Source organism: Protopterus annectens, chromosome 6.part0 (assembly GCF_019279795.1).
Source record: "Protopterus annectens isolate FY-2018-M chromosome 6.part0, PAN1.0, whole genome shotgun sequence".
Classification (NCBI taxonomy): domain Eukaryota; kingdom Metazoa; phylum Chordata; order Ceratodontiformes; family Protopteridae; genus Protopterus; species Protopterus annectens.
The window spans coordinates 880,557,130-880,581,982 of NC_056737.1; the positions used below are offsets into that span (position 1 = coordinate 880,557,130).

The 24,853-nt window shown below is 40.5% G+C and overlaps 1 protein-coding gene across 3 annotated transcripts in view; it reads left to right on the forward strand.

Moving 5' to 3' along the window:
• The window catches only part of PPP2R5E (protein phosphatase 2 regulatory subunit B'epsilon), a 2,371,886-nt gene that overhangs the window by 35 nt on the left and 2,346,998 nt on the right, over window positions 1-24,853 (forward strand). For all 3 annotated transcript variants that reach the window (XM_044074552.1, XM_044074554.1, XM_044074553.1), the window contains exon 1: window positions 1-391. This exon is cut by the window's left edge. The gene's annotated coding sequence lies outside the window, so the exon portion shown is untranslated. The remainder of the gene's footprint in view (window positions 392-24,853) is intronic.

Below are 24,853 nucleotides of genomic sequence, written 5' to 3' on the forward strand. Positions count from 1 at the left end.
ATGGTAGGCTGTATGTTGTGTTATGTGTGCCATGGACTCAACCCAGTGAAATTGACAATAGAGAAAGGAAATTGACAAAAATCAAAAAGAAGGAAAAATGAAAATATTTTAAGTCCTAAACAGCGTCAGTGAAGGTACAGAGTGAAAATAACCAAGGGAATGTAATCGATTTCATGACGCTTTAGCCATTGTTTATTTAATGGGACTGTAAGGATTATCAAAAGAATTAGAAAAAAAGGATACACTTGGTGTTTGGTATATTAAAAAGGCCTAGCCTCTCTGCTTTATTGCTTGAGAGTCTGTGTTTCCAGGGATCTACACTGTTTGCAAGCAGCATTACTTTTTGCAAGGATTATTGATAATCTCGGACTTGTAATCAAAGAGGTTCAAGGTAACGTGCTTTATTAAGCTTTTTTTTTTTTGCGTTTTAGACAGTACATAGCTGTACATCTTAGATTTCTTCTGTACTAAGTGCTTGTTGTATTTTGCATGTTTTTATATTTCATTGTGTTTGAGAAGTGTTTTATCCATTAAATTGGGTTGTGTGCTGCAGTTGCTTTTATAGTCGATACTTCCTTGGGGGGTGTTGCTGGAATCAGAAGTGACACTTGGATTTGAAGTATGTTTGGCTGTAAAATGTACTTGAACATGAGTTAGTAAACACAGAAGAACCGAGTTTGTCAGTACAGAGTATTAATATATTCTGGGTTGGTTCCTGAATGTAGTGCATTATTAAGTACCCATTGCTGTGTTTTGTTCTGCTATTGTATGCTGTGTGGAAGTTGAAACTTAAAATAGCATGTTTTGTGTTTTGTTATTACACGCAAACATGCCTTAACTGTTTTTAAGCGACACTTTTAAGTTTTATGACGGAAGATTCAGACAAGGTTTATGTCGCTGTGGTGATGATGTGTAAATGAGACTTCACTGTAAACATTTTGCATGTTATAATGAATGCCATCTTAAAAGTCTAAGTTCCTACTGTAGTCATGCTGTTTTAACATCTCCGTTAAGCCTGAACTGCACCCAGTAAACTGCACATGAGGCAGATCATAATTTGTAGTAAACCTTCAGATGAACAGAAAGGCGGGGCCGGGCATCAGTCATTGTAGCAGAAATGTTGGGGAAATATTTGGAGCTGCAAGAAAGCTAAATATAGTATGCTGCGGTATAGGCCTATACGGACAGTAAATGTAACATCGGCGGCAGTTTTCCAGGAAAAAATCAAGACAGCAAAAAATAAATTAAATAAATAAGTGTCCTGAAATTAGCTAATTGTGTAAATCCGTAAATAATAATAAATACTTGTTTTCCTAGAGTACTGTAGTTTTTTTTCCCCGTATCATATTGCACAGATGATTTAAAGCATTTATTAGTTGTGTTTAATGAGTTTTTATCATGCATCAGTGTCTGTATCTCTGAATTCTCATTTGCTGCTTTCTGGGGACTAGAAGACTGAAGATGTATGTGTTCCAAAATACTGTATATGATGGCTGTTCTAGTTTGATTGTCCATGTAATTTCATGATGGTTATGCTGAAAACCTTATGAGATTTTTGCATGCAGTAGTTGTAGCAGAACACAAACGTGGTTCTTGGTGTTGTACCTATGTTGATTTAATGTTGGAAGAAGGTCTTACGATGTAGACGTCAGTAAATCAGGCCACATATTGGTTAAATATGAGGCGATTGAAGAAGGGGTTTTAACTTAATCTCATCCAGGTGATGAGATGATGACTTGTGACAGAGGCTAGGTGCTCAGAAGTAAGGCAGATTCAAAGTTATGGTTTTTCTGAATCCAGGTGTTGAAGTTCTGAAGGAGAAAACTGACGCTGTCTTCCGCAATCTTTTAATACAGTGGCATACATGAGCAAAAGTTAAGAAGAGCATTCTGGTCAAGTAAGTGATTTGAAGTTGGAAGATGGACAGGCAAGATGGTTGGGATATGGGTGGTAACTGTATGGAGAAGATTTAGTCTGGTAGACCTGACAGACCAAAAGATCTGCTGCTGTCAGTGTCTTTATATATCTGTATGATATCGTTTGGTCTAGTTGTACTGTCTTAATGAAAATTTTCAGGAAGAAGACCAAGTTTATCATTTGTTTTGTTTGAAATGTGTAATCTAGTGTTTATTTTATGATTGAACCTGTGTGTACATAAACTCTTCTGACACCCAGAATATTTTTTAAACTTAATTGAAAATGCAGTTGGTTATGTTTGCTCCTTTATTCATAGGTCTCGGAGTATCGAATTGTGTAGGAGGTTGCTGCTTTAGGGTACTGGTCACCACCAAATAAGGAAGGGGCATTTTTAGCAGTGGTTATGCATTTGGGGCACATAAAAATACGTGTAGAAGGTTGTTGGAATGGAGAGAGGTGATATTATATGTGCTTTGATATAAGAAATTAATACAGAAGTTGTAAGCAAGAGAATGATGGGCAGAAATTGCTGTTAAGTGGTCTTTCCATGTTTGTGTGTTCTTGATTGGGGATTAATAGTGTTGATATTTTATCAGTTTCCTTATCCAAATAACAAAAGGTTAGGAATCCTTGCTTGTTTATAAACATCATTGCATTTGCAAGGGCTTGTAAGGGATTTAAAACTGTGACATATGTCTGAATTCTAGTGCAGCCATGCAGAGTACACAGTGCTCGTCAAGTTTGCAGAGTGTGGAGATTTAAGAGCATCGTTTAAAATTGGGGGGTGCCAAACAGAGTAAGCCATCCTGGTTTTGGCAACTGATTTTATATTAGTGTTACACTGACTTAAAGCCAAAAAGCTTAGTTAGAAGTGATTTAAAACTCCGCTATCCTGACCTATTTTTTTCTGATCCTTAATATGTTTCTGCCATCAGAGTTCTACCTACTAAAGAAAACCTTAATAAAGGCCACTCTAGAGAAATAGAATGATTTCTGATAAAGCATGTTGCATTTGTAGGACATGCTAGTAGTACTGTTTACTGCCTCATCTAGTATATATGGGTCTCTAATTCCTTGTGTACCACTTACTACTTTTAAGAGCTGTGACTGGATTTACTGTTTTATATTTTTGGTGATAAGCTCTTCCAAAGAAGAGTTATGGCTGCAATATACATTTTTGTTGTACTGTGGGGATGTCTTACCTCAAAATACATATGTCTCGTGTATGTTTAATATAAATATGTATAAAAGTATCCTGCAGATCATTAGAGATAAGAAAGTGTAGTCTAGTAACAGTTTTCTCCTATCCTGGAAAGAGAATATGTTTGGTAAACAAAATAGGAATTTGCTCAATAAAAACTTTACATGGCTAATTTCCTAGCTAAACAGATGAGTTTCCTGCCTTTCCATTCCTGAAATTTTACCACAATTAAGTATCTAGAACATGGGCAATCTTTAGACCTAGAAAGATAAAATAGTTGCTTCACTTCAGATCTAAACTTAAGATCTATTAGTTAAGGGAAATGCACTTTTGAGTTCAAAGGGACAACTTTCTAGCCAGGTATCTTATGCTAAGATTTTTTTTTTTTTTTGGGGGGATAAACTCTTGGCTAGGCTTGCAAGGATCCCAGGGCCATTAGCCTAGTAACCTTCTATGATAAGGAAGTTGAGATAACTAACTACTTGGTATAGTCAACTGCAAGCCATTTGTCTACCATCACCCTTTAACTAGTAAATTGAAAACCCTAGTTGGAATAATGTTGCTTCATATGTAGACTTAGGGATTCCACTGAAAGTATGAATAACAACATGGATACTGGGTAGCCTTGCAGAGTACCCCTTTTTAAGAACAAAAGGAAATAAGCATCACCCATTAGTTACAAGTTTGCCATGGGTAGGCATCACCCATGAGTTATAAGTTTACCATGGGCAGGCCCTGTGGTGACGAGAGCACTTGTAAGTTTTTAAGTATTGATAGTAATACTGTTTAGCAGTGATTTAGGATTATAGAGTTGTTAACTGGTTCTTATTTTTTCTTGTAATAGTATTAACAGTGTTGGAAATTTTGCGAAGTTTTACATTTTCTATGGTACTGTTTGTTGTAGTATGCAAAAAATGAGAGATTATTATTTGAAGGTTTGGGTGTGTGCAGTTAATTGGCAATAAATCTGCCTATGGTTGGGCTTGCTGGGATGAGAAAGGAGGTGGGATTGGAGCAAAGTGGGCAGCCATTGGCAAGCAGTGCAAGTTATTCACCTCGTATGTGCACAGTTCCTGTTGTCAAAGGCAGTCTTTTGTTAAAGTAGATCTGAGTTCAGGTTGCTTCTTAAGTTTTCTGCAATTTTATTATCATCTTCATCAACTCCCCTTGATCCAATTTTCTATTTGGGGTTGGCGTACATGTCAACTGTCACCATCTCTCTCAATTTCAATACTACACTTATGCCTGACTGTCTCATGTCTTCTGTCACACCATCTATACACCTCTTTGCTGGACACCCTTGTTTCCTCTTGTCTATTCAAAATCATCTTCACTAGTTTGTCTTCTGATTTTCAGAATTTATCCCCAAACCGCTGTAATCTGTTCTGTTTGACCTTCTCTGTAATTTGAGCTACATTCTTCTACTCTAATTTCCTCATTTCTTTCTGTCCCACTGTGTGCATCCTACCACTTTTTTCAGGCACTTCCATCACCTCTAGTTTCTTTACCTGCTCTGCCTTTACTGCCTGTGTTTCTGTACTGTACAGTAGTACTGGTTGGCTCACCTTACTTTTCAGCTTCTTTGGAGTATTTCTGTAATAATCTACCCATGGCAGTCTGTGTCAGTTGGCTGTAGCCCCTCTGACTCTAGGTGTGACCTCCTCCTCCATTCAGACTTCCCTTCTCCTCAACCACCCCTCCTAGATACTTAGCTGTTAACCTGTTCCACAAGTTTTCCTTCTATTTCAATTCTCAGCTTGTTCATATTTACCCCATTTGTTGCCGTTACAACGGTCTATTCTTTACCCAATTTCATCGCGTGTGCCTTCAGTTTTGCATTCCATTCACCTATCCTTTGCTGAAGTTCCTGTTCAAAGTTTGCCTGTAATGCCACATCATTTGCATAGAACAACTTTGTTGATGGGTTCCTTCTGACCTATTTGCAAATCTAGTCCTTCATCTTTATGAATAGCTGTGGGCTCAGAGCTGAACCCTGATACACACCTACTCCCACTGTGAACCCCTTTGTGTGACAAAGTACTGTTCATACTAGAGTGAGTGTATCCTCTTACATAGCCTGCACTTATTTTTATAAATTTTTCTGTGACTTCGAGCCACAGCAGAACTGCCCAAATAAGCTTTCTTGGGACTTTGTCATATGCTTTCTCCATGTCTAGGAATGGCCAGTTGGATTCTTTCCTGACCTCTAGCTTCTTCCCAACTGTCTGTCTCACTGCAAACTTGTGGTCAATTGTTTTGCATCTTGATCTATATCAGAATTGCTTATCTCCCATCTTTCTTTCTACTTCTCTGTGTAATCATTTATCAGTCATCCTCTTCAGAACTTTCATGCAGTGTGACAGGAGTTTGATACTTTCTTACTGCCCACAGTTCTGAACGTCCCCTTTGTTCTTGAACACTGGAACTAGTATGCTGCTTATTAAGTTGTCTGGTATACGCCTTTCTCTCCGTACTGCTTTGTGTACCAGCAGGAGACATTTCTCCCCCCTCATTCAATATCTTTATAATATCTGCTGTGATCTCATTTGAGCCTGCTGCTTGCACTGACTTCATTTTCCTTAGTGCTGTTCTTATTTCATTTAAGGTGGGCTACTCCTCTTTCTTCGCAGGCTGTGTCTGGGGGTAATACAGCTTCTGTGGGGTTTTCTTAATTCATAAGCTGCTGGAAGTACCCCTTCCAATTGCTTTTGGTGTCCTGTGGAGTAGTGAGCAAGTTTTTGTGGGCATTCCTGATGACGTGTGTCTGTTTTCGCTATCTTTTTGTCTTGTCTTTGCCTTGCAACCTGATAGCTTCTTTGTGCCATCCACTTAGTCACTTTCCAGAAGCCGGTAGAGTGCTTGAGATGCTTTTGTTCTTTGCTATTGCAACTTCTCTCTTAGCGTCTTTGTTAACCAACCAGTATTATTTCCTAGCATGGTCTGTTTTTTTTTTTTTTTTATCTTCCTCATTTTCTTGCACTTCTTACTTCTGTATTTCCATTACCAGCTTTCCTTATGTACTTTTCCATACCTGGCTTAGCTGTTCTTTAGTCCTCAGACATGTTATTTTGAGGCACTGGCATTCTTCAACATCACCTATTTCCTCCTCTTCTGAGGTGCTAGAGCCCTGCATAATTCCTTTGAACTCTTGTGCTTTCTCTCCAGTCAACTTCCAGGTCTTCAGCCTAGTCTTTGTTGACCTTAGAGCCTTCTCTGGCCACTGTTTGCGGCCGATTGTGGCAGCCAGTGGTTTATGCTTTAGGCTGTTAGTTTCACTGGTGATGACTTTGCAATCACTGATTCTACTTCGGTGCCCTTTTATTACTAGGAGAAAGTCTCTACTTGAGTTGCATGTTGGCCACTCTTAGATGTGATCTTGTGCATGTAACATTTGTTAGTCACCATCAAGTCTAGATTGGCCTTTCTTTTATTCCTGTTGCCCTACCCATGTGGCCCCTGGCAGTCCTTGTATCCTGTTTGTTTTACGCAGATATGTGCATTTAGGTCACCTGTTATCCATGCCAATTGATGTTATCATGCTTTTTCTAGTTGGTAGTGCAAGTGCTGTCTGCGCTATTTTCCTCACTGTCATAACCATGCTGTGGGGAGTAGGCTGAGATTATGAATAGTGCTCTATCCTTAGAATAGAGTCTGATTGCCAGAAGTCATGCACTAGTTTTGATGACATTCCTCACTGTCTCTTCTGAAGCTTTTCCATTACCATTTATATTCTGTTCTCCTCCTGAGTAGTAGACTCTGTATACCAAGACAAGTGGCTTTGCTACACTACCTTTTCTATCTTGTCTCGTGGATACATGGGGTGTCCAGCCTTCTCCTCATGTCATCCACTTCTAAGCTGCATCATGAAACTACATCGAGTGTAGCAATTCTTAGTTTGTTTGGCAGGTTGATTGGTTTTACATTCAGCTTTCTTTCAGCAGAGCTATCCTAGGCAACCCAAACTGGGCAATTGGAAATGTGCTGGCCAGTGGCTTATTGACTTGGGCATGCTGGGCACACACTGGCAATAAGGGCGCATACACCCCACTCACTGTTAGGATGGGTCCCTGATGCAGGTTGAAGTAGGTTGGGTCCTCAGTCCACTTATTACTGGCAAGTACTCATGCCCATTTGGTGACATTAGTTAGTTAATATAATCAAATCAACCTAGAGATATTTTACACTGTCAGGTGGCTATCCTTGACATTGCGTGCAGTCTGTTATCCTTGTTTTCCTGTCTTGAGGATGTTGCGCACCACAGTTGATGCCCAAAGTGGTTGGTCTGTGCAACTCGGTTTCACATGTGTATACTAGGCTAACGCCAGTAGGGCCATTAAAAACTAGCCATGCATTTCAAATGTGACCCACAGGTTTGATTTGTATACTATTTAAAGGGGGTGATTTACTGACTGACTCTGTCCGTCAGAGAGATAAGAACCAGACTATGGATAAATTTCCCATTACCCAGCCACTGGTCCAAGTTGTACGTAAATAGGACAGAGGAACTCTGCTCCACATGGATGGGGAGTCTGTCCCAGAAAATGGAAATTCTCTGAGAAATCTCTCTCTCTCTGCAACATGTACTGTTTATGTAGCAAGCAAAATGTGGTCCTTTACTCTAGTAGTTCTAATGCTGTTTGTGCAAAAGAGTCATCAAAACAGCGTCCAGGGATGCTTTGTATGCCAGGCGAAGATCACCTGTCTGAAGTCTGTATGGTATGGAGGAAAGAGACAGGGCCTTGGGGCGGTCAGCATAGGACATTGTTTACTCCCTGTATCCTTTGTGGACATTCTAGTTGCTGCATGTGTCTGGTCAGGTATATACTGAAGGGGGATTTACTCTATGATGTGCTTGATGATTGCCGAGTACAGTGGTATTGTGACCTCTCAAGACCTAGATGCCATGCCCTTCCTTCTATTTCGCTCAGCTTATAAGCATTTTCTTACTACCTTGGACACATGTTGGTCAAAGGTTAGGTTACTATCTGCATAACTTCCCAGATCCCTGAATAGTGAATCAACTTTTTAATGGTGTTTTATTGATAATGTAGTTGCCTGGGGTGGCAGACTTCCCAAAAGGTACAATAATGCATTTCTTGGTTTTGAGTTGTAGGCCATGGCTTTGGCACCTTACATTTGTATTGGACCTTCTGAAGGTTATTCTCATCTTCAGGGGGATTCAATGACTGCTTCAGGTTTGCAATCATCAGTGAACTTGGTTAGCCATAGGCCTTTGACATTGTCTTTGACTTCCGAGAAGTAGTTGCCAAAGAGTAGTGGGACTAGCATGGAGCCCTGCGGGACTCCAGTGGTGACTGGCCTTTTTGTGGAGGTGGCCTCACAGATTCTTATCTTCTGGGTCTCATCAGTGAGACAGCTAGCTATCCAGCATGTTATAAAGGGGTTTATACCTAGTTCTGTAAGTTTGTTGACAATGCCCTAGTGGGATATTGTATCAAATGCCTTCGTCAGATCTAGGTAGGCAGTATACACCATTTTCTCATCTATTGCTTTAATGACCTTTTCAAAGAAATCCAACAGATTCAGTAAGCACAACTTTCCTTTGACAAAGCCAAACTGGGAGGGATCAGTGTCTGAAGGTCTCTTATGTCCTTATTGATAATTTCCATGATAATTCTTTCCATGGCTTTGCAAGCAAGACTAGTAATGGGCCTGTAGTTTCCAAGATCTGTTGAAGGTCCTGTCTTATGAAGGGGGGGGGGGGGGTGACCATTGCAGTCCTCTGTTCACGTGGCACAAAGCCTATTTTAAGACTATAGTTAAATAATGACTCCAGTGGTCCTGATAAATTGAATTTTAGATTTTTTTAGGAGGCATCCTGGGATGTTATTGGGACCCAATGAATCCTTGTTCTTTGCTTTAGTGAGTGCAGCCAGTGCATGTTCCCTAGTTACAGTTGGAGGGATTATGTTTGAGGGTATTATGGGGGATGGTTGGGGGTGAGAGGGGGGTGAAGTTGGAACTGAATTTGTCTGTTAACAGGTTTGCTATATCACCAGGCTTGGTGAATGTGGCATCATTAACCACCAGTTCAGCACATTGCTGTGTGGTGCCCTTGAGGTTTCTGAAATAGCTGTAGAAGGTCTTTTATGGCTATCTTAACCTCAAAGATGGCTTTACTTGACCAATTAGGCCTCTTACTTGCCTATTTGCTCTGATGAGAGTTTTTTATATTTATGGGAATTACCCTTCCTGATGTTTGCCATAATTTTTTCCTTTTGTTGTATATCCTGTTTAATTTGGGATGCCACTATAGTGTTTTTTTTCTGGGACTGGTTCTGGGCTTGCTTGTGGTAGGTACGGCAGCCTCTGTGCAGCCATTGACATGGCTGTACAGATTTTCTGAAAGCAATTCCATATAGGCTGGTGTGTTTTCTGGGTTTGGAGGGGCAGTGAATTTTGACAAAGCATAGCTTAATACCCGGTAACTTGCCTTGGAATAGTTCCTAACTGTTATTGGTTTTAATGGTATTACTGAGGTAATTTTGATTTGAAGGGGACAGTTTTATGGTCGGACCTTACCAGGGAGGATGAGATATTTTTGTGTGTGTGTGCGCCCACGCAGTGTTCTCACATATTTGTGAGCACGAGGTTGAGTATGTTGGAGCCTCTAGTGGGCGTATTCACTATTCGGTCAAGGGTGCTTGTATTTATGAAGTCCAAGAATCTGTGTGCCTGTAGATTAGATTTGAGGGTGAGTACAATTCCAAATATGTAAAGTGGTAATTAAAGCCTCCCATGGGTAGAGTGTTAGGTTGGAAGAGAAGTGTCTGCAGTAGGTCCAAGTATGCATTCTGAGCTTTCTGGGACATGGAGTATGACCTGTAGCTGTTTGAGAGGAGGCTAAATTTGTAACTGAATTTGTCCATTAACAGGTTTGCTACATCACCAGCCTTGGTGAATGTGGTACCATTAACCACCAGTTCAGCACATTGCTGTGTGCTGCCCTTGAGGTTTGGGAAATGGTATGTGATTTTGTCTATGATGATCTGCACGTGGAGGAACTCTAGCATGTCATCCTGCTTGACCACCCGGGAGGTATGTTTGTTGTCAAAGTATATTGAGACACCTGCACCTTAAGCCCTTGTGTGTGCAGCTACTGATCTAAAAGTGTGGAAGGCACTGAAACCTTGCACTGCTGGAGTACTGTCTGCTGCTTTGAACCATGTCTCTGTAACTATACAGATTTATATTCTTGAGTGTGAGTGTAGTTTTTTTTTTTTTTTTTAGGCTCCTGGCATTGAGCACTAACACCTTGAGGTTCTGTTGAGTTTATTTTGCTATGTCTGTAGGTTTGTCAATTTGGAATTGCCTAAAAAAACACTATGGAGGTTGATAACGTTTTTTAGCCAGTATTTGGAAGCCTAGAGGGTAAAGGTGCAGACCATCCTTGACAAAGCGACGTGGTCTGTTGACCATGTCCTCCCAAGCTGACTAATATTGATTCCCCTTAGAATGACACCAGAAAGACAGCCAGTTGTTGGAATCAGTTTTTTGCTCATATTGTGGCATCATCCACAGTGATGCTAATATGTTGCTCATGCAAGGCTGTTACAGCCTGAGACTCACTGTCTGAAAGCTCTGTAATGTCTCTCTTCATATAGTCCAGAGAGGTACATCTTGGGTTATTTACACCTACAGAGACTATGATGGAATCGTACTGGTACCTGTGGTGTTAGTGCATGCATGATTTGATGGATCCTGGCTGCAGATAAGCAACTAACAGTTATCTTCTCCTTGTTCAGCTTGGTTAGAGAGACATTGGTATATCTTCCCCTGTAGGCACTGTCTAGAGTCGCTGCTGCTGCCCACAGTTCTGATCATAGGTGGTTACTAGGCTAATAGCCCCAGGGCCCTTACAAGCCTAGCCAAGTTCAACCTGTATTCCCAAGAGTGTCTGGTTCAAGCAGACACTAAAATTAGCACCTAATTGCCCCTGTCCAAGAGGGATACAGGTGGAACCCCTGGAGTGAATTTCTGGTTACCCATCCAATCATCCACATAGGGTCAGTGAAGGGATTTCTTTAACATGAATAGGAAGCTTGTTCCAAAGGTGGGGCAACCTCTGTGAGGCAGATCTGTGTCTCCAGCAAGTTCTGCTGATGTCACATACCAGGTTAAGGACCTTTGAGCGAGTGACCCATGTGTCATTTGACTGACTTGTGAATGTGCAGCATTTCCATTAAAGCTCAGTCAGATATTGCTCTCTATGCAAGGGCCAGGTCGCCTCTAAACAGTCTGTATGACACAGAAATCATTGTCACTTTACTCTGTCCGCATAAGACAGTTCTTGAAGACCTTGTATTATCTTTGTAAGGAATTCTTCACCAATCCAAACTAATAACCAGGAAATGGAGTCAAATGCCAGTAAAAAAGCTTTAATAACCACAAACAGCAGCTACACTGTAAAACAACACATTGAAAAGAGTTTGGCACGTTCATCCGTCAGGACATCATCAGAAATAAGCAAGTGCCCAACCAGAACATTTAAATATCAATTAAAATTCAATTAAAAAAATCACATAAGTTATACAGTTAATTTAATACTAAAAAATATATATTAACTTAAAACTTTTAAAACTTCCCTTGTTGCAAGACACATTAACATTCTAAATTCTTTAAAAATAGAATAGATGAAATAGAACACATCATTTAGCCCAGGTTAATTTAAAGCATTGAGCCTGAGCTGCCATTTCAGTTCCCTAACTAGTAAATGTTCCTCAGTGATTAAACCCCTGTCGTCCTTTAAATTCTTCAATCACAAAATATCCAAATCTATGTCCAGAAGTTTTTTCCACATGTCTATAAAGTGCATTAGTATCTTTTCTGTTTTTAATGTCCCTCTCAATATTCGTACACCCTTTCTTTTACCATTCTAATGGTTTTACCAATATAATATGCTGAACAGTCAAGACAGCTGGTGGCATATATGGCCCACTTAGTATTACAGTTATATTTTCCTTTTATAATAACATTATAACCATTAAGAATGAACTGGTCTCGCAGTAAAATACAGGAACACATTTTACAACAGCAACACTTATGCATTCCATCCAAAGCCCCACCACCACTCCTATTTTCCTGTTTATTCTCCAACAGTTGTTTAAAACAAAAATCTTTCCTATAAATCACTGTTGGTATGTCCCCCAATATTTTACTGAAATGGGGGTTGGTGGATAATTGTATCTCAAAATGGAAGCCAATGCATGTCTATCTAAAGAAAAGGTACTTATAAAAGCCCTATTAAATTTGGTACTTTTGTGCCCATGTATTTCACCAAAATTACCCTCAGGAACACAACTACTCCTAGTAACACTGTTCAGTACAACCTCTTTATTATAACAGACGAAAATATAACCAAGCCAAAAAGATGAGGTAAAGTGCCCGAATAAACCAGGAAACAACTTTTTAAACGAGTACAGGCACCAGTGGAGGTGAAATAAACGAAGTCAAGATACTTGTAATGGAACTACAGCTGAATTTAGCTGTCGTTTCCATTACAAGTATCTTGACTCATTTATTTCACCTCCATTGGTGCCTGTACTTGTTTTAAAAGAGGTAAATATAATCCACTTCACTTGTGGGTTACCTCATCAAAAATAGATTTTAAGAATTCTTTGGGGTACCCCAGCTTCGTGAACATGTTCAATAATATTTGACATTCATCAGTAAAAGTCACCATCAGAAATCATTCTTGCCAGTCTGACCAGTTGGCCTTTCACCACTGATTTCTTCCGACAGTTGGCTATCAAAATGTAAGTAACTGTTAGAAAAGGTACTTTTCCAAAAGATATTGGATACAAAACAGTTCTTGTTAAAATCCTTAGTAATTCTAACATCCAAATAGGAAATGCTTAACTTACTATAGTCATGAACAAACTTTAGAAATGGTGTGGTAGAATTAATATACTGAAAAAACTGTTAAAAGTTTTTCCCTGCCTTCCTTCTAGACAGTAAATATATCCAAAAAGTGGGTGTAGAACGCAAATCCTGAGTTAAAGGGGAATTAAATACAAATTGATTTTCCCAAAAGCTCATAACAAGATTTGCAAAACTGGGGGCACATGCTGCCCCCATAGCTACACCCTTATTTGTCTGAAAAGTTGTCCCTCAAAATCCAAGAAATTATTCAGCAACACCATTTCCATTAAAGCACTGATGGTATTTATGCGATCCTGGAACAAAATATCAACCAAGGCATTCTCAAACCATCTAAGGCCAGTCTCATCACACACATCTATAGTGACCAGAATGTATTTAGTCTGAAAGGGAACATTGCCCATTTTTTAAGAAAATTCCACAAATCTTTACAAATCTAGGGCACTAACCCCACGAAGACTTTTACCCAATAGTCTATAAATTTAGCAAAATAATGTCTTACACCTGTTCCCATCCACAGTAGGTCGGGGGGGGGGTTTCTGTATGTTTTTATGGATCTTTGGTATCCCGAATATGTCAGCAATCACTGGCCATTTAAAAAATCCTATTCATTTAATTCAATCTGCCCTTGGAATAACATATATCAAGTAACTGAACATCAATTCTAGCATAAGCAACATTCAGTTCATTTCTAGAAATGTCCTGATATGTATCAGTTAGCAACAATTTGTTCATCCTGTTAATATAATCAGTTATATCCATGATAACCCTTCCACCCTTATCAGGTTTCATGATACGAATGGTTTTATCATACATAAATTCAAACAGGTGTTTTTCAACTTCAGTTAAATTAGTAAAATTATTACCAGGCTTACGGATAACATCCCTAAATTGATTAGAACAAACCTGCTCAAATGTTAAAGCCCCATGCACTGGGGGATTAAATTTACTAGACCTTTTCAAAGCATTGTTAGAACATCCACTGTCTGCACCATTTTCATTAGAATTAAATAACACGGCCAAGTTCAATTTGCGAATATAAAGTTTCAGATCTATTAAGATTTGGTCAATTTTAGCTCTGTTAGCAGGGATGAACCCAAATCCCTTAACTAACAAATCTGCATGTTCAACAGAGAACTCTTTGGCAGAAAAGTTAAAAATAGTAAAATCCATGTTTGAATCCAGTACCTTTTTAACATCAGAAATGGCATCAGTAATGACTGCACTGCCATCCACCAGTTCTGTCGTTTCCATCTGGGGCGATTCTTCCTCTAACCAGTCTTGGGTCTCGCCCTTTGCCTCTGATAAAAATCCTCCTGATACGTCACATTGGGAGCCGAATTCAATGACCTTTGGGGTTGTAGACTGTCAGAACTCCTAACTGTAACTGTTCTGCCATCTCCATTCACCTCCCTGGAGGTGTGGTTACTGTCAAGAGTCTTCTTGGGTTACCACTGGTTGAAAAGAAGGCTCGTCAACAGGCCCCTCACTAGAACCAATAGGGTCAGGATAAACACGCCCACTGGCGTATGCTTCTGCATCTCTTTGTAATTTTTTCTTCTTCCTTAACATATTCTTTTTACGTTCAGTATCTATTTTTGTAAATACATCATTGTAATTGAAAGAATATTGAGGAAATAATAGATCCGATTTAATACTGTTGTCTAAATTGTCCATTTCACTAGATAATGTTTCAATACGCTGATCAGTGAACTTTTATCAGCTGTTCCATCAGCTCACAGCCTGCTTTATCAAAAATCCCAATCAGTGTTTTGTGAAATTCGGGGTGATAGTGTAGTGGAGGGCCTCACCAGATGTGCATTAGCAAGCCCCGCCCAAAACCCACCCCCCTGATATGTCATTCATGAATATGCATTCCCTCCGAATGTACAACCGAAGAAAAAGTGCACTGACATTGTAATATGACAGTAAATATAACCGTAAACTGTTTACCAACATCTGTAATTGACAAGTTTTATTGCACTAATAATATATACTATAATCAGCAAAGAAACAAAACCGTCAAAACACATGTCATCGGGATTTTTACTGTGTAGCATTATAGCTCTCTTTGTCAGAGTCTGAATGCGATGGTTCACTGTCCCAATTAATGTCCAAACGGACACTTATTTTTTTTTTTTGATGCAGGTGTCACAGCCGACTCTTCCTCAGTATCATTGGCAGGACCTTTTACTAAAAACATCTTTCCTGGGTGTTACTGTATTAAGTTTGTGTACATTTAATATTTTCATATCATGTATGCACGAGCAAATTAAATATGCAGACCGTGTTGTCACTGAATTTGCGACAAGCCCACTTCTGCGCAAAACGAACTGGTGAGGCCCTCAACTACAATATCGCCAAATTCGGACCCCTTTGTTAATCCATTGGGAAAACGCCAAAACTGCAGGCCCTTGGGGAATCCATCTGTTCCCCAGACATTCACGTAAATAAACATTATCAAGTTGTAATCCCTTGAACTGGCCCATTTTAGTTTCAAAGGACCTAAGTTGCTGTTGTAAGGTGCCGAAACTGGCCCTTGAGTTCACATTGTTAAACACAACCCCACTTGTAATATCAAATTCAGTTTGTACATTAGAAGAAACATTAGCATTGGAGAGTATAGTCAAATTGTTACCATTTGAAACCACTGGCATTGGTTGAGTGAGTGGAAGCCCCTAACTGTCAGCATTCTGTTCAGAACTGCTCGAACACATTCCAGGCTGAATAGTATTGCTCACTTCCCCTACATTACCATTCGGAACGCATAACTTCTGGTTGAGCTGTAATAGTAAATTAGTTAAGTTCCCAATAGAGGCATTGAGACCTCCAGTTAGTCCAGCAAGTTCACCAGCATTTCTGAACTCTGCAGCCATAAACAGTTCTTCTCCAATCCAAACTAATAAAAAGGAAACGGAGTCGAAAGCCGGTAAAAAAGCTTTGATGACCACAAACAGCAGCTATACTGTAAAACAACACACTGAAGAGTTTAGCCCTTTCATCCGTCAGACATTATCAGAACTAAGCAAGTGCCCAACCGGAACAGTTAAATATTAATTCAAATTCAATTAAAAAAATCACATGACAATTATACCATTAATTTAATACTAAAAAATATATTAACTTAAAACTTCCCTTTGTTGCAAGACACATTAACATTCTAAAGTCTTTAAAAATAGAATAGATGAAATAGAACACATCATTTAGCCCAGGTTCATTTAAAGCATTGAGCCTGAGCTGCCATTTCAGTTATCTAACTAGTAAATGTTCCTCAGTGATTTTAAACCCCTGTCATCCTTTTTAAGTTGGTCAATCACAAAATATCCAAGTCTATGTCCAGGATTTTTTTCACATGTCTATAAAGTGCATTAGTATCTCTTCTGTTTTGAATGTCCCTCTCATATTCATACACCCTTTCTTTTTACCTTTCTAATGGTTTTACCAATATAATATGCTGAACAGTCAAGACAGCTGGCGGCATACAAGGCCCACTTAGTATTACAGTTATATTTTCCCTTTATAATAACATTATAACCATTAAGAATGAACTGGTCTCCCACTAAAATACAGGAACACATTTTACAACAGCCACACTTATGTATTCCATCCAAAGCCCCACCACCACTCCTAGTTTCCCATTTATTCTCCAACAATTGTTTAAAACAAAGATCTTTCCTATAAATCACTGTTGGTTTGTCCCCCAAAGATTTTTATCAGAGGCAAGGGTTGAGGCCCAAGACTGGTTACAGGAAGAATGGCCCCAGATGGAAACAATAGAACTGGCTGATGGCAGTGTAGTCGTTAATGATGATATTTCTGATGTTAAAAAGGTACTGAATTCAAAAATGGATTTTTACTATTTTTAACTTTTCTGCCAAAGAGTTCTCTGAACATGCAGATTTGTTAGCTAAGGAATTTGGGTTCATCCCTGCTAACAGAGCTAAAATTGACCAAATCCTAATAGATCTGAAACTTTATATTCGCAAATTGAACTTGGCCATGTTATTTAATTCTAATGAAAGTGGTGCAGACAGAGGATGTTCTAATAATGCTTTAAAAAGGTCTAGTAAATTTAATCCCCCAGTGCATGGGGCTTTATTGACATTTGAGCAGGTTTGTTCTAATCAATTTAGGGACGTTATCCATAAGCCTGGTAATAATTTTACTAATTTAACTGAAGTTGAAAAACACCTGTTGTTTGAATTTATGTATGATAAAACCATTTGTGAATTTACCCATCAAGGTTTCTCTTGAAGAGTACTAGTGAGGGGCTCTGCTTGATGTATATTGGAATCTTGTTCCAAAGCATGGGGAGTCTCTGGGTCAGGAATCTATCCCTCCAGCACGTCTATTTATCATTGTGGTAAGGTTTATATACCTAGAGCATGTGGCTCTCGGGGATTTGTTTTTTAGGTGGAGCATATCCATCAATTCTGGGTTGGACATGGCCTTGTATGTCAAGCAGAGATCACGTCTGAGTAAGCGGTATGCAACCGAGTACAGCTGGAGTTTCTTTAGTCTGGCTGCATAGGTAATCTGTTTGAGGCCAGTAATCCTCTTGGTGAGGTACTTTTGTGGTCTTTCCAGCTGTTGCAGGTGTCTTGTAAGGTACATCCCAAATGGGGCATTGTATTCTATAATGGGTCTAATAAGTGATGAGTAGAAAGGCACAGTAACCTCCTTTGTTCTGGATGAGAACCCTTTTGAGATTAGGTGGGCCACGTAGAAGGATTTTCTAACCACTTTGGCAATATGATTATCAAAGGAGAGATTGCTATCTACGTGGGTCCCCAGATCCCTTATTACTTTTTCTGTATTTTGGGGACTACGTAGTTCGTGTTTTTTTTTTTTCCAAAGGGGATGAATATGCACTTTTTGGCATTCAGCTTGAGGCCATGATTTTGACACCAGGTATCTGTCTCAGTGAGACCCTTCTGGAGGGTGTCTGTATCAGCCAGAGAATCGATTATGGCCCCTAGTTTGAAGCCGTCTGCGAACTTGGTCAGCCAAAGTCCTCCTGTGCTTGCCCATACCTCTGAGAAGTATATACCGAACAGGAGGGGTCTTAGGACTTGAGCCCTGGGGGATGCCACTTGTAACCGGTTTAGAGTCAGAACCTAGAGTCTGCAACTCTGTGTGGCTTCTGTCCATGAGCCAATTTGCAACCCATCTCGTGTCATAGGTTCATAGGTAGGTACTAGGCTATTGGCCCAAGGGCTTACGTAAGCCTAGCCAATAAGGTTCCCTGGCTTACGCCACCCAAGAAAGTTATTTTCCTGTGCCACTGTTGTGCAGAGACACAGAAGTGATCCCCGGGGTGTATTTCCTATTTTCCATCCACTCATCAAGATTTTTCTTGAAGAGTGCTAATGAAGAACTTTGCTTGACATAGATGTGTAGCCTGTTCCTGAGTATGGCAAGTCTCTGGGCCAGGAATCTCTCCCTCCAGCATGTCCTGCTTATTGTGGTGACAAGAAAGTCCCTAGAGCGTGTTGCTTGGAGGGTTTGGGATTTCTTTAGGTGTAGCATGTCCAACAGCTCTGGGTTTGACATAGTTTTATATGTTAGGCAGAGATCACCTTGGAGTAGGCGATATGCTACGGAGTAAAGCTGGAGTTTTTTGAGGTGGTCAGTGTAGGGCATTTATTTGAGGCCAGTAATCCTCTTTCTGAGGTACTTTTGTGGCCTTTCCAGCTGCTGCAGATGTCTTGTGAAGTACATTTCCAAAAGGGTCATTGTACTCTATAATGGGTCTAATGAGTGTCGAGTAGAGGGGAACAATGACCTCCTTTTTTTTCTTTTTCTTGGATGAGAACCCTTTTATGATGAGGTGTGTCACGTAAAAGGACTTCCTGACTACTGTGGCGAGACTACTGTCCACCAGTTCAGTATCCGGAATCCCAGGGGCGACAGGTGCAGGCCATCTGTGGCAAAGCATCATGGTCTATCGACCATGTCATCCCAAGCAGACAGATACTGGATCCCCTTAGAATGACACCAGAAGCTTAGCCAATTGTTGAAGTTAATCATTTTATCCTTGTACTGCGGTATCATTTGGAGCGATGGCAGAATGCTACTCAGGGCTAGGTTCATACCTGCCTAGGCTACAAGATCAGAGAGCTCTTCCATGTCTCTCTCCATGTAGTCCAGGGAGGTACGTTTCGGGTCATTCACACCAACATGGACAATGACAGAGTCATATTTGTACTTGTTGTGGAGTGACCTGAGTGCGTGGGTTATGTGGTGGATCCTGGCACCCGACAGGCAGCTGACCGTAACCTTCTCCTTGTTTATCCTGGTGAGTGGGACATCAGTGTGCCTGACTATAGAGTCACCTATGACTAGTGTGTTGGGTACGTTGTTTTGCCTTATTGGCTGTGGTTGGGTGGCACACTGATTCTGTGGGCTGTGTGTCATTTGGGTTGTGTTGGGGGATGGAGGTTGCTTGCGTTTCTGCTTTGGATGTGTCTGTTGCTTAGACAGATTATTATTGAGAGCCTCCGTGAATGTTTTTGTGTTACTATGTGTGGATTTTGGTGGTGTAGATTTAGTGAGACTATGTGATGTGTGGTGTGGTGCAAATGTTTACCTTCTCCTCATGACTGTCAAGTTCAGTCTTGGTTGGAGAGAGCTTTACCTCCAGTTTGGCTAGATAAGTGCATCTCTCCCAAGTTATGGTGTTGGGTGGTAGGAGGAGAGGGTTGTCTGTGTACATGAGGCAATTTCTGCATTGCCTCAAGATGCCCAGATTCATCAGATAGACAGGAGAGAACACTGGGAGCTGACCCTTGGACATGCCTGAATAAAAAAATATTTTCCTCCTAGATAAGTGAGGAAAAGTGAGTACAAGAGCTGTTTTTCTCTAAGCAAGTGAAAAAAGTAAGTACAAAAACTGTTTTCCTCTAGGTAATGAGGAAGATTGAGTGCTATAGTAATTAGTAGCTTATTTAGTGCTTACAAGTGCTGAGCATGAATAAGCAAATTTTAAGTGCTAAAAAATAATCTGTATCTGCACTAGATGAGTTACAGGACAGAAACAAGTGCAAATGCAGGCTTTCAAATCAGAAAGTTGAGAGAGATGGAAGAGATTGCCCAAATGGCCAATAACTACAATTTCTGGGCCAGAACCACTCCTTATGTGGTTGTCAGGTTACCTAGTGCTTACCACTCCCACTGATAAGCTAGAAGGCTTCCCTCCAACACAGAAAGGCTTGGGGGCTCAGAAGCTTACATACAGTCCTGGATACAACAAATCTGTATCTGGAACACTAGTTACAGGAAAGGTAGAAAACAGGCTTACAGTTTTGTTGTTTTTGCTACTTTTCTTTAAAAAAAAAAAAAAAAAAAAGTAGTAAAAACAATTCACATGCAGTGCAAGCTAACACACTTTAGTATGTAGCAATATTAGACCAAACACCGTTTAAAAAATGCAATTAAATTAAAAAGGACTAAAAGCAAGTGCAGAAAGAGTTTATTAGGTAGAATGTGGTAGAGATGGGACTGGGGGAGTGTCCCAGATCAAATCTACAATGGGGCGGGCAACTGCAAAAGCCACCAAATTTAAACTACAACCCAAAAATAGGGAGGGTGGGACAAAACCGTTTCAACAGAGATCTAAGCAACAACTAACAGTACAAACTCTAAAACCAAACAAATATACTCGGCTCTGTATATATGCAGATCAGTCTCTCAGAACAGGGAGACAACAGTTTCAACAGAGATCTAAGCAACAATTAAACTCTATAACCAAAAAAATATATACTCTGCTCTGTATATTTGCAGATAGTCTGGAAGGCAGTTTCTAAGAACACAGGTTCCAGCAATTTAAATAGGGGTTAATGTTCAGGTTGGTGAATTTGTCTATAGTACCAGAATGGGGAATGGTGTTGAAAGCCTTTGCGAGGTCTAGGTAGGCTGTGTGGACCTCCTTACCCTCATCTAATGCCTTGGTAACTGTCTCAAAGAAGTCCACCAGGTTTAGGAGGCGTGATCTGCCCTTAAAGCCAAACTGGGTGGGGTCAAAGGTTTGGAGGTTCCCAATGTCTCTGTTAATGAGTTCCATGATGATGCGCTCCATAGCCTTGCAGATCAGGCTACTCAGGCTTATAGGCTGATAGTTCCCGGTGTCCGTTCCTGGGGTCCGTTGTGGCGCCACCTTTGTGGAGTGGGATAACTGTTGCTGTATGCCACTCTGTGGGTATGTAGCCTATAGAGAGGCTGAGTTTGAACAGTGTGTTTAGGTGAGGGGTTGGTTCATTTTGGAGCTCTTGTAAGACACAGCATGGGACACCGTCCGGTCCTGTTGAGGCTGCGTTTTTGGCTTTGGATAGGGCTGTTTTAACCTGTGTGTCGGTGACTGCCGGGGCCTTACATTCTTCTGGTATGGTTATGGGCCCTTTAGGGGGTGAGAGGGGTGTGAAGTTTGCACTGAACCTGTCTGCCAAAATGTTGGCAATATCAATAGGTTCAGTGTATTTTGTGCCATTCTGCACCAAGTCAGAGCAGATCTGAGAGTTTCCACTTAGGTTCTTGACATAGCTAAAGAATGCTTTGTGGTTATCTTTGGAGTCCTTGGCAATTTTTCTTTCGAAGCTAGCCTTGAATGATTTAATGAGGGATCGTAGTTTCTTGCTGATACTGATCAGGGATGACTTTCCTTCAAGGGATTTTGCTCTTATCTGTACTAGTTTCCTCCTCCTATTGTAGAGCCTGTTTATGGCAGGGATCCACCAGACTGGTCTCCTTTTCTTGGAGGGGTGAGTCTTGGTTTTACTTGGGATAGCACGATCCATGCATTAATGCAGATGTTCATAGAGTGCCTTTGTATAGGTTTCAGCAGCTTTGATAGCATTGTCCGTTGGCATGGGGGCTGTGAACCTTTCCACCTCGGTCTTAAGCAACGTGACGTTTGCTTTTGAAAAGTTTTTCACTGTGGTTTCCTTGATTGGGGTTGGGGGCGGAATGTGAATATCCAGAGTGATTAGTCTGTGGTCTGATCTAACCAGCGAGGGGTTGACGTTAGGTGTGGAACACCAATCGCCCATGCTGGTAATGACCAGGTCCAATATGTTGTTCCCTCTGGTGGGGGTGTTGACCAGTTGATCCAGGGCGTTCGAGTTTATAAATTCTAGGAAGCATTGGGCAAGGGAGTTAGTACTTGAGTAGTTCCCCCAGTTAATGTTTGGGTAGTTGAAATCACCCAGTATTAGGGTGTTTGGTAGGACCTTCATATTTCCCAGTGTCTCCAGAAATACGGAATGGGGGTCCTTGGTCATGGTGGGTGATCTGTATCAAGCTACAATTTGGATTGCAGTTTTGCCCGTTGTTAGTTGCTCTTGGATTATCTCTGATGCATCGTGCTGCGCCACTAACCTGGAGGTGTGAGTATCCTTGATGAATATGGATACAACCCTGCCTTTTGTGTACCAAAAGGTATAATATGAGTTATAGCCTGGTAGTGCTGGGGTGCTCTCTGGAGCCTTAAACCAGGTTTCTGTTACTGCACAGATATCGATGTTCTCCATACTGAGGAGTGCCTCGAGTGCGTGCATTTTGAGGTTTAGACTTCTGGCTTTGAGTAGCATTACCCTCAGTTTTTGGTTACTTGTGCTATTTACGGTGGTGGGTTTGTCTTTTGAGCCTTGCCTAAAAAAGGCGCTATGGGGCAGCAAGAGCCTTTGCCAGTATTCGAAAGCCTAAGGCTGACTGGTGAAAGCCATCTCTTGAGATGCAACGTGGCCTGTCGAGCATGTCATCCCAGGCAGACAGTTGCTGGATCCCCTTTGAATGACACCAGAAACTTGGCCAATTGTTGAAGTTGATCATTTTTTCTTTATACTGTGGCATCATTCTTGGTGAGGGTAGGATGCTACTCAGGGTCATACCTGCCTGGGCTACATGATCAGAGAGCTCTTCCATGTCTCTTTTTTTCATGTAGTCCAGGGAGGTACGTCTCAGGTCATTCACACCAACATGTACAATGACAGAGTCATATTTGTACTTGTTCTGGAGTGACCTGAGTGCTTGTGTTATGTGGCTGATACTGGCGCCCGACAGGCAACTAACTGTAACCTTCTCCTTGTCCAGCCTAGTTAGTGGGACATTAGTGTGCCTGACTATAGAGTCGCCTATCACTAGTGTGTTGAGTATGTTATTTTGCCTTAAGGGCTGTGATTATGTGAAGTATGTGTTTCATGTTTGGTGATGGGTTGTGGAGGTTGCTTGGATGTCTGCATTGGTGATCTTTGTTGCTTTTGCAGATTTTTATTCTAACTGATTATAATAACAGGATGAATGAATTGTTGCTATCTGATACATATCAGGAATTTCTAGAAATTAACTGAATGTTGCTTATGCTAGAATTGATGTTCAGTTACTTGATATGTTATTCCAAGGACAGATTGAATTGGATGAATATGATTTTTTGCACAACAAATGGCCGGTGACTGCTGGCATATTCGGGATACCAAAGATTCGTAAAAACATACCGCCACCCCCCCCCCCCAGACCTGTTGTGGATGGGAACAGGTGTAGGACATTATTTTGCTAAATTTTATAGGTTATTGGGTAAAGTCTTCCGTGGGTTTAGTGCCCCAGATTTGTAAAGATTCGTGGGATTTTCTTACAAAATTGGGAGATGTTCCCTTTCAGACTGAATACATTCTGGTCACTATAGATGTGTGTGACTTACGTTCAGTCATCCCACTTGAGACTGGCCTTGGATGGTTTGAGAATGCCTTGGTTGATATTGATGCTTTGTCCCAGGATCGCAGAAATACCATCAGTGCTTTAATGGAAGTGGTGTTGTTGAATAATTTCTTGTATTTTGAGGGACAACGTTTCAGACAAATGAAGGATGTAGCTATGGGGGCAGCATGTGCCCCCAGTTTCACAAATCTTGTTATGAGCTTTTGGGAAAATCAGTTTGTATTTAATTCCCCTTTTAACTCAGGATTTACATTCAACACCCGCTTTTTGGACGATATATTTATTGTCTGGAAGGAAGACAGGGAAAAATGTAATTTTTTTTCAGTATATTAATTCTACCACACCATTTCTAAAGTTTGTACATGACTATAGTGAGTTAAGCATTTCCTATTTGGATGTTAGGATTACTAAGGATTTTATCAAGAACTGTTTTGTATCTAATGTCTATCGGAACAGTACCTTTTCTAACAGTTACTTACATTTTGATAGCCAACACCCCTGTTGTCAGAAGAAATTGGTGGTGAAAGGCCAGCTGGTCAGACTGGCAAGAATGATTTCTGATGAAGTGACTTTTATTGATGAATGTCAAATATTATTGAACAAGTTCACGAAGCATGATTACCCCCAAAGAATTCTTAAAACCTATTTTTGATGAGGTAACCCACAAGAGGAGAAGTGGATTATATTTACCTGTGTTATAACAATGGGGTTGTACTGAACAGTGATACTAGGAGCAGTAGTTGTGTTCCGGAGGGTAATTTTGGTGACATGGGCACAAAAGTACCAGTTTTAATAGGGCTTTTATAAGTACCTTTTCTTTAGATAGTCATGCATTGGCTTCCATTTTGAGATACAAGTGGTTGTTGATATCCACTAACCCCCATCTGAGTAAAGTATTGGGGACAAACCAACAGTGATTTATAGGAAAGCTCTTTGTTTTAAACAACTGTTGGAGAATAAACAGGAAAATAGGAGTGGTGGTGGGGCTTTGGATGGAATGCATGTGTGTGGCTGTTGTAAAACGTGTTCCTGTATTTTAGTGGGAGACCAGTTTATTCTTAATAGTTATAAGGTTATTATAAAAGGAAAATATAACTGTAATACTAGGTGGGCCATATATGCCGCCAG